The sequence below is a fragment of the Triticum urartu genome, chromosome 5A (assembly GCF_056163025.1).
Source record: "Triticum urartu cultivar PI428250 chromosome 5A, HENAU_Tu73, whole genome shotgun sequence".
NCBI classification, from domain to species: Eukaryota; Viridiplantae; Streptophyta; class Magnoliopsida; order Poales; family Poaceae; genus Triticum; species Triticum urartu.
In genome coordinates this window covers 20,403,228-20,413,958 of record NC_141877.1, presented here as the reverse complement: position 1 = coordinate 20,413,958, position 10,731 = coordinate 20,403,228, and the positions used below count along the sequence as shown (strand labels likewise).

General features: G+C 43.3%; 1 pseudogene; it reads right to left on the bottom strand.

Moving 5' to 3' along the window:
- Positions 1–8,116: 8,116 nt before the first annotated feature.
- Positions 8,117–10,683, bottom strand: LOC125506642 (SNF2 domain-containing protein CLASSY 4-like; annotated as a pseudogene).
- Positions 10,684–10,731: the final 48 nt, after the last annotated feature.

The following is a 10,731-nucleotide window of genomic DNA, read 5'->3' as shown; positions in this document are numbered from 1 at the left end:
TTCTATATAAGCACATCTATTCTCATTTTTTTAGTAAGTTAATCACAAACTTGTGATTCAAACAATTTACAAAGAATTCAAATTTTAACTATTCAAATTTGAAAACTAATGGCACTAACAGAAAGTTTATAATTTTTCTAAAACTAATGGCACTAATAGAAAGTTTATAATTTTGCTAACCTAAAAGCAAACAGAATTAAAAATTAAATCAAAAAACAAAAGAAAATAAATAATGCAAAAAACAAATCAAAAAACAGGAAAAAACTATTTTGATAATAAAGTTAATCACAAAATAAAATAAATAAAGCAACAAAGAAAACAAAAAAACTAAAAAAGTGTTTTCAAATTTGAAAACTAATGGCACTAACAGAAAGTTTATAATTTTTCTAAAACTAACGGCACTAACAGAAAGTTTATAATTTTGCTAACCTAAAAGCAAACCGAATTAAAAAAAAGCAAAAAACAAAAGAAAATAAATAATGCAAAAAACAAATCAAAAAAACAGGAAAAAACTATTTTTATAGTAAAGTTAATCACAAAATAAAATAAATAAAGCAACAAAGAAAACAAAAAAAACTAAAAAATTATTTTCAAATTTGAAAACTAATGGCATTAAAAAAAAGTTTATAATAAAGAAAATAAATAAAGCAAGAAAAAAACAAAAAAAATGCCACCTACTGGGCCACCACGGCCCGAATACGACTAGAAACCCTACCATGGGCCAGGATTCAGGCCCGCAGCAGGCCCAGTAGGCCCACAGGCATTGCAGTGACATATTAGGCCCGAAAGCCTGCAGTTGAGAGGAGCTCGGGAGGGTGGGCGCAGCAGCGCTTATAAACCACTCCCGAGCTCTCTCAACTAGCGAGGTGGGACTAAACTTTTGGGCGCGGGGCAGCACAAGGCCATTGGTCCCGGTTGGTGGCACCAACCGGGACTAAAGGGGGCATTGGTCACGGTTGGTGCCACGAACCGTGACCAATGCCCCCCTTTAGTCCCGGTTGGTGCCACCAACCTGGAGCAAAGGCCGCTGCTTCCCGCCCTTTGGGCTGCTGAAAATTGGCATTTGGTCCCGGTTGGTGGCACCAACCGGGACTAAAGGGGGGCATTGGTCACGGTTGGTGCCACGAACCGTGCCCAATGCGCCGTCTATATAAGAAAGACTTGTGAAAATTTTGTTCAGTTCTTCCATCGCGCCCTGACGACGCCGTCCCGTGCCACCCCGTGCCGTCGCGGTCTCTCCGCGCCGCCCCGATGCTGTCGCCGCCCCATCTCTGCCTCGCCGTCGCCTCTGCCTCGCCGCGCCCCAGCTGCCCCGCGCCGCCGTCGCCTCTGCCTCACAGTGGTCTAGGCCGGCACCGCCCCCCTCTTCCACCTTTTTTTTCAAACACATATATGTTTTTTTCCTGTAGATTATATGTATATGTATGAGTATATGTATGTGCTGAAAAGATAGATTTTTAGAAAAAAATACTATTTTTTCTGTTGATGATATGATGATGTTTTTTTTCATATATGCATTTTTTCATATATGTATTAATTTTTTTAAGTTGTTAGTAGATATTGATTTTAGGTTAGTGCATTTTATCATTGATTTTAGGTTAGTTGATCGATTTAGTGCAATTTATGTTTGTTGCATTTTATGTTTGTTGCATTTTAGGTTTGTGCATTTGCTAAGTGATATTAAGAAAGGAAGGAAAAGAAGGATAGGAAAGAAGAAAATAAGAAGAGGAAAGAAAGAACAAGAGGAGAGGAAGAAAAGGAGAAATAAATAAGAAGAAGAAAAAAGAAGAAAAAGAAGAGGAGAAGAAGAAAGGAATAGTGGAGAAGAAGAGAAAATAAAATACTATTTTCTCTTCTTCTCCACTATTCCTTTATTTTTCTCCTCTCTTTTTTCTTCTTTTTTTTTCTTTGATCTTCTCCTCTAGCTATTCCTTTCTTCGAGGGTTCTATAGGGTCGAGGGATCGAGGGTCGAGGGTTCCAGGGTCGTCTAGGGGTCGAGGGTTCTAGGGTCGTCGAGGGTTCGAGGGGTCGAGGATCGCCGAGGGGTCGAGAGAGGTTTCCAAGTGTCAAAGTATTGAAGAAATCCATGGCTTCATCATTAGCCGGAAGTAACCAGGGCATGACGAAGTCCTCCAAAATTATTTTGGAATGGTGTCCCAGATAGGATAATTTGACTTTTTGTATGAATTTCAGCAAAGGCCTTCCAAATAATGATATTTGGAAGGTTCTTGCTGAAGTTTGTACCAAAAAGCGAATTATCCTATCTAGAACTCCGTTCCAAAATAACTTTGGAGAGCTTCGTACCATCATGCACCTGTTAATTCGCCTAATGATGAAGACAAGGTTTTGTTGAATCCTTTGACACTAGGCAACCTCCCAACCCCTCGGCCATCCTCTCGAACATGAGAGGAAGAAGAGGATCGCCGAGGGGTCGAGGGTTCCAGGGTCGTCGAGGGTTCGAGGGGTCGAGGATCGCCGAGGGGTCGAGAGAGAGATTTCCTAGTGTCAAAGTATTGAAGAAATCCATGGCTTCATCATTAGCCGGAAGTAACCAGGGCATGACGAAGTCCTCCAAAGTTATTTTGGAATGGTTTCCCGGATAGGATAATTTGCCTTTTTGTATGAATTTCAGCAAAGGCCTTCCAAATAACGATATTTGGAAGGTTCTTGCTGAACTTTGTACCAAAAAGCGAATTATCCTATCTAGGACTCCGTTCCAAAATAACTTTGGAGAGCTTCGTACCATCATGCACCTGTTACTTTCGCCTAATGATGAAGACATGGTTTTGTTGAATCCTTTGACACTAGGCAACCTCCCGACCCCTCGGCGATCCTCTCGAACATGAGAGGAAGAAGAGGATCGCCGAGGGGTCGAGGGTTCCAGGGTCGTCGAGGGTTCGAGGGGTCGAGGATCGCCGAGGGGTCGAGAGAGAGATTTCCTAGTGTCAAAGTATTGAAGAAATCCATGGCTTCATCATTAGCCGGAAGTAACCAGGGCATGACGAAGTCCTCCAAAGTTATTTTGGAATGGTGTCCCGGATAGGATAATTTGTCTTTTTGTATGAATTTCAGCAAAGGCCTTCCAAATAACAATATTTGGAAGGTTCTTGCTGAACTTTGTACCAAAAAGCGAATTATCCTATCTAGGACTCCGTTCCAAAATAACTTTGGAGAGCTTCGTACCATCATGCACCTGTTACTTTCGCCTAATGATGAAGACATGGTTTTGTTGAATCCTTTGACACTAGGCAACCTCCCGACCCCTCGGCGATCCTCTCCAACATGAGAGGAAGAAGAGGATAAAATAAGAAGAGGAAGAAGAAAAAAAAGAGGAGAAGAAAGAATAGAGGAGTTCTTCTCCTCTATTCTTTCTTCTCCTCTTTTTTTTCTTCTTCTTCCTCTTTTTTTATCGGGAACGAGGGTCATCGAGGGACATATAGATGTAGTGTCGTCGTTGCCGATATATACCCCCTCCCGATAGCTTCAACACGTGGGCGGGGGGGTCGAGGCCACTAATTAATATATATGATTCCTTACTATGATTACGTAGCTAGTTCTATGTTTGGCACTAATATATCCATCTGTCATGTTTGAATAATAATTGCCATGTTGTAAATATTTGTAGAAACTATGGACACCGCACGAGACGAAGCAAAAGAAGCGTTGTTGAGGGACATAATCGCAGAAGGAAGTGATGCCGTCTCGTTGTTTCTCAACAACACCGATGGTCTGGAAGGAGAGGGTGAAGAAGCTGGCTACGGTGACCTAATGCCGGTGCAAGAAGAAGAACATGAGGCCGGCTCCGGTGACCCAATGCCGGTGCAAGAAGGAGACCGTGATGACGACTCCGGTGACCGAACCGAGTCCGGCTAGGTATATATATTAGTTAAGCCTGTGCTGACTAGCTGATTGATGCATTCATTGTTTTGGTATGTGCACATATTAATTAAGTCTTTGTTCTTTTTTCTAGCCCTCCGGATCAAGCACAACTTCGGTAAAGAGATGAGGCCCGAAGAAAAAGTTGAGCTTGGATGAAAAGTTTGATATCATAGAAATCGCGCCCGACGGCCAACCAATTGAACCCATCCGAACAAAGAACGCATTTGTTGCTCAGTGCGGGGTTCTGGTTAGGGACAACATCCCCATAAGCATCCAGCAATGGTTTAAGCCGGCTACAGAAGACCCTGAGGTTTCTTATGTCAATGATATGCAGAAAAATGATCTTTGGACTGAGCTGAAGTCAAATTTCACCCTACCACCAGAGGATAATCCAGAGAACCCAGTTAAAGAGCAATTAATCAAGTCTTTTTCTCTTAAGAGGATGGCAGAACTATTCAGGAGGTGGAAGAAAGAGCTGAATAAGTTTGTCGAAAATAATGAGACACCAGAATTCAAGGGCAGATATGAGAAGATCAGAGATCGCTGGCCCGCATTTGTGGCCCATAAGACATCGGAAAAGAGTAAGAAGATGTCGGCGACAAACAAGCAAAATGCTGCGAAGAAGAAGCATCACCATCGCACGGGGTCAGGTGGCTACCTCGTAGCCCGGCCTAAGTGGGCCAAGACTGAGAATGATCTGGTTGATAAAGGGATCGAACCAGAGACAATTAGCTGGCCAGACCGTTGCCGGACTTGGTTCTTCGGGGCTGGCGGAACCTTGGACCCTGTAACAGGGAAGTGCATTTGGACGAATGATCAAATGGACATACCAGTCGGGAATCCTGAGCACCCTGGACGGACACGAGGCACGCCAGGCTCCATTCCGTGGAAGGTTGGGTTTCCGGACGCAGGCAGTTACAAATCCCATGAGAGGAGGAAAAAAGTGCAGCAGACCAAAATGTAGGCGCTGCAAGCAAGGGTAGACGCGATAGAGGAACGAGAAGCAAATCGCAGCAAACGTACTGCCGAAGCTTCCCCCGAAGCTACCCCGCCATCTCAGCGCAGAAGCAGCATGGCTTCCACTGAGCTGCTTCAGCCGGAGCATGCCTTGACGGCTCCTGCCAGCTGTCCCGTGGATGCTATCATGGAGTCTCAAAATTGCCACCTTATGACGCAATGGATGAATTTGAAGGTCAAGGCGGCTGTTGGCTCTGTTTATCCTACTGAACCCGGCGCAACTTTTCACTGTCGGCCGATTCCAGAAGGATTTGCTAGGGTGATGGTGGATGAAATAACGGAGGGATTTGAGACCTCCAGCTTGACCACCCTACCGGTGAAGGGGAGACTCGGCTGGGGTCTGCTCTGAAGACTCCATGCCTATGGCAGAAGGAGCTCATCAACCTTCCGAACTGGACGCCTCCGCCTCCTCCTCCTCCTCCTCCGGAGAGTCAGGGCACTCCGCCTCCTTCATCGCCTCCTCCTCCGGCGAGTGACGATCAGGGCCCACGGCCGGCTCCTTCTCCGGCGCGTGGTGGCACTCCGCCTGCGCCGGTGCGCCCGAGCAGGCAGCCTCCTCCTTCTCCGCCTCGTCAGCAAGGGCGGAAGAGACCCGCCGCCGCACCAGCAGCTGCTCCGGCGTGTCATAGTCCTTATCCTCTGCCTCGTAAGAAAGTAAAGAAGACAACCGCTTCATCTGCTCGGCCGGCGTCTAGCAGTACAACCAGAGGCGAGAGGACATACAGATTCGGTCCTTCTCTGAAGAGTCCACAGAAGTTACCATACGAGAGGACCCCAGAGGAGAACGCGAAGATCACGCGAACCGAAGTGGATGACTGGTTTCAAGGGTTGAAAGCAAAGAGACATCCATCTCCGGAGGAGAAGGTAGATCCGGTGAAAGTGAAGCGCACTCTGGCTGCCCTGGCAAAACCACCCAAGTCTCCGCCGAAAGGCAACTATGAGCGCATTATTGCAAAGACATGGGCCGAAGCAGAGCGGTCGGGAAGTACAGTCAGTGATCAAAGGCCGAAAGAACGACGAGCAGCTGGGAAATAATTTGCCCAGCTCGGCGAACAAGCGAAGCAATCGTGCCCCCCGGTCAAGGTGCCTAGCGACATCGTCGATCCGAGGATGGTGCCCGGTTATGGCAATGTTGACGATTACCTGCCCGGCGATGTACATTATGATCCCGTGGAGGTGTAGATACATAGATACGACTACGGGAAGCCTCTCGTCAAAGATGAAAAATCTTTAACAACGATGATGCGAAGATTACATGATTGGTACTTGAAAATATGCAGAGAGTCTGGGGGGAGGAGTACTTTGTATGCGAGAGTTAAACCGGAGCATGACCTCGTTGGAATTGAACTGTTGCCTATTCCATTTGAGGAGTTCTATCATTTTTTTAATCAATTGGCCCTCAATAAAACAACGATCACCTGCTACTGTCTGTAAGTACTACTACTTCTGTCATTATGTCTCTATACAGCTCATCTCTTTCATTGCATGTATTTATAATTATCCTCACTATATTATGCAGATTGAAGATCGCCGAATTGAAGAAAAGACAAATCGGTGATATTGGGTTCGTTAACACATATCTCATAGATGCAACTGAGGTTGAACATCGTCTCGGAGATACCGAGGCCAACTTGCTAAGATCATTCAAAAAAAATGAAAACAAAGATATAATACTCTTTCCTTACAACTTCAAATGAGTGTTACTTTCTTGTGCATATTCGGTTTCCCTTATATATTAGTCCAGGATATAGTAATGTAATTGATGTGTTATGCATGCATGTGCAGTTTCCACTATATTCTCCTAGAGATTAGGCTTGAGCAGGGAGTAGTAACCGTCTTGGACTCTAAACGAAAAGATCCTCAGGAGTATGCGGACATGACTGAAATCCTCAAGAAGTAAGTTAAATCGATCATTATCCACCATATCAGCAACTTTGTTCATTTCCTGATATCAAGTAATTGTTTTCTTTGTCCGGCAGGGTTTGGAGAAAATTCACCAGAAAAGTTCCGGGACTGCCGAAGGAGCTGGAATTTAGACACCCGAAAGTAAGTACTATAGTAGCATGTTCCGCGCATCTCCTAGTGATTCAAGCGCTAGTTTCATCAATACCATTTAGCATTCTTGCTTATCAGTTTGATTGACCTCTATTTCTTGTAAAGTGGTTGTGGTAGGAACAAGGGAATGATTTCTGTGGATACTACGTCTGCGAGTACATCCGCCACACGACCTGTGAGCGGGGCGGGTACTCTGACGAACAATATGAAGTACGTAAATAACAACATTCACAATTTTATTTTATTACCATCATTTGTTTTGAGTTTCATTCATTCATATATATATATGTATTGACCCCCTTCTTCAAGTTAGATGTTTCGGAAGCGGGATGAACTCCTAGCACCAGCTCGCATGCGAGCAATTCAAGAGGAATTGGCAGCATTCTTTCTTGACCACGTGATCGCTGAAGACGGAGAATACTATGTGGACCATGAGTCCGTATGATTATATTTGTAAGAGATAATTATTGTATATATGTAGCCGGTAGTGTTGGATAGATATATGAGAACTTGTAGTTCGACCAATCTCTCGGAGAAGGAGAGGTTGTCGATATCACTTCTCTCTGTATGCATATATGTTCATGACGATCTTCTGTTTCCTTCGTTTTCTTCCTAGCTAGCTAGCGTGTCTAGTCCTCTCTATACGTATGTATAGTACGTAGCGTCGACCAAGCACGGACATAAGAGAGGACACTTCTCTCTATTAATTATAGCTAGCTAACACAATATATGAAACACCTAAATTAATCCCCCAAAACCCCCAAACCCCCCCCCCCCTTTAAAAATACAAAAATCCCAGCCACAGAAATGCTGACGCGTGGATGCCTATTGGTCCCGGTTGGTGCCACCAACCGGGACCAAAGGGTCTCCTGCCTAGGCTCCGCGCACAGGCCACGTGGAGGACCATCAGTCCCGGTTCTGGATTGAACCGGGACTAAAGGGACATGGCATTAGTACCGACACTTTAGTCCCGGTTCAGGAACCGGGACAACAGGCCATTTTTCTACCAGTGTTTCTTGAAGAATCCATAAATTCAGAATCTGATGGAACATCTACTTGTCCACTAATGATATAATATGATAAGTACCACTAACAAATATGGAAATTGCAACATTCTAATCTTAGAGACTTCCATTTACCAGAGATCTATAAGTTCTATTGTCACTACAATGGGAGAATATTCACAAAAATCTATTTCAGATTTTCGTCTTCCATCATTTGTTCCAAAATCCTGTCATTGGAAATAGATTCTGATGACGGGTTGCACTCCGCAGGTTGTGCCTCACTTGAAAAGAACAATTTCGACATTTGGTATTTCTTAGCTTATATATCATATTTTCCCTTCTCTTGTGTTCCTTCTACGATTAGATTGTATGTATGGACAATCTTCTGCTGACCAATTCGATACGCACATCAAATCGCCCGCCTTTGGGCAGAAGGGTTCCACACATCATCGAGGAGCACCACACGCGACGCTCCAAAGAGGGTGATACCTTCTCCACACACCTTGGTAGTGCAAGCATCACCTTGGCCTCGCTCTCGATATCATTGAAGTCCACCATCAAGGCCTTGCGTGTTTTAACAGAGACGTTTCCACTCATATACAGGAGCTCGTTGTCATTAGTCCAGTTGAACTCTTTCCTCAGTTGTTCCACGATCAAGCCCAATGGTTCAAGAAACTGGCTAAACACAAGCACTCGCTACTTCAAAGCTTCACTACTGGAATTTTCGTCTTAGCCAAGTGCAATTAGGTAGTCGGCAATAGTATCTTTGCCGGGTTCCTACCAAAGAAGTACTCGGCAAAAATTAAAACTCGGCAAACAGGTACTTTTCCGAGTATTGTCAACGAAACACTCGGTAAAACAACAAAACTCAGCAATCAGGGCGTTGCCGAGTGCTAAACTCGGAAAACGAGGTCTTTACTGAGTGTCCCACTCGGCAAAAGGGTGTCTTAGCTACAATGCATTGTTTTGGCTGTAGCGGTTGCACACGAACTCAGATGAAGATGCCTCAAAAATCAAAGTTGTTCATTTTGACGAGATGGATAATTTTATGCTGACAACTTTTACATTTGATGCCATACTATTTACACTTTTTCCACGAAAAAATTAGTCTCAAATGACCAATGCGATGACCATATTCATTCCATAGTTTATGATAATGTGGTGAACTTGGGCATATAGGTGAATATTTCCATTACAAACAATGTAGCCAAATAGAGTTTTGAACTTTTTGTACAAAAATATAATTTTCTATTTTCTAAGTATCAACCAGGACTAAAGGCCCTCTGTCCAATTTTAATTTGTTTTTAGGCTTTGCAAAAAGGAAAAAACTGATGTTGTTCATTCTCCGGTCAAATGAAAAATCCAATAGAAAAGATAAAAACTGCATATATTATTTTCTGCTGTGCCAAGGGAAAAAATGTCTTCCAACTTCCACTTGACGATAAACTTACAATAAACAGACGTTAGTGTCATATGAGTACCTGGTGAACATATTCAGTAGCATGTTAGGGAGTCAAAAAAATTGAGTGACACATGGGTTGGCCAAAGTGTCTATGATGTATAAGGAATCTACTCATTTTGAATAGCACGAGTTCATTTTAGCGAATAATGCGACTTGCACATTTTCACCGAGTTGCACTTGGCGAAAAGTGGAAATTACATTTTCATTGAAATGATGCTCGACATTTTCCTCAGATTGTGCGCATGAGTGTGGTCTCTTGTTTGGGTAATCGTCTTCCATCTTGTCGCAGATGATCACACACATCTCATAGCCAGGCTCTGGTCACCTCCTATGGATCTTCGTAGATTGAAGTGTCGCAATTTTTTTATGGAAATAAATGCAAAAAGTGTTCTGCACACATGATGTACGTTAAAGAGTGGACTGATGGCTTCTCAAAAATAAAAAAAAATATTGGATTGAAGGAATCATTTTTCAGAATACATGATATACATGTATCAAGACTTTCTACTAGACCCTCTCATACCTATGCTAACCGGCATGTTAATCCTTAGGTTGGGCAATGGTACGTATGTGAATTTGCAAATAATTGTAGATCGATTATAACAAAGATAAGCTAGAACATTGGACTTCTCATGATATTCGATTAGATCAAAGAACATGTACATCTATAAATCATGCATACATAATCAAAATAAGTTTTATACAATGTTAATAGAAAGTCAAAATTATCACACAATAAAACATACCTAAGATTACATCAAATTGATCACAACCAAGTGATAAAATTGAGAAATTAGAGAGAGAAGGTGCCACAGAGCTAGTGTTATGGACCATAATCCATACTACTGGTTGGGGCGCACCCCTGGGTTAGCCTCCTGAGAGGAAGGTCAGGCGCTGCTATGTAGGAGGCAACCCTTTCACCTAATTTTTTTTCTCGTTCTATTTAGCACATGCATAATTAAAGGATTGGGACGAGGTGGCATAAAAACAAATAGAAAGGAATTCGGCAAGTGATGTTAGGAGAATAACGTATACTTGAAGTATTTGATGAGCGTAATATATTGGAGCTTAATCTATATACTTCAGTATTAACCTCCCATGACTTGTTCTCACAAATTTGTAAACGATTATAGGGGAGTATAGTATTCCTAGAAATAGATAGAGGAGACATACGTATACTGAGTCATTGCCTGACGACCAAGGATGAGCCCTACCACCTCCTCCATCCTTGTTGCCAACGACACAAATGAGCCCCCGAACCTCATCACCACGTCAAGCTTATCTCCTCCCACTCAGAATCGTTCGTGGAATCT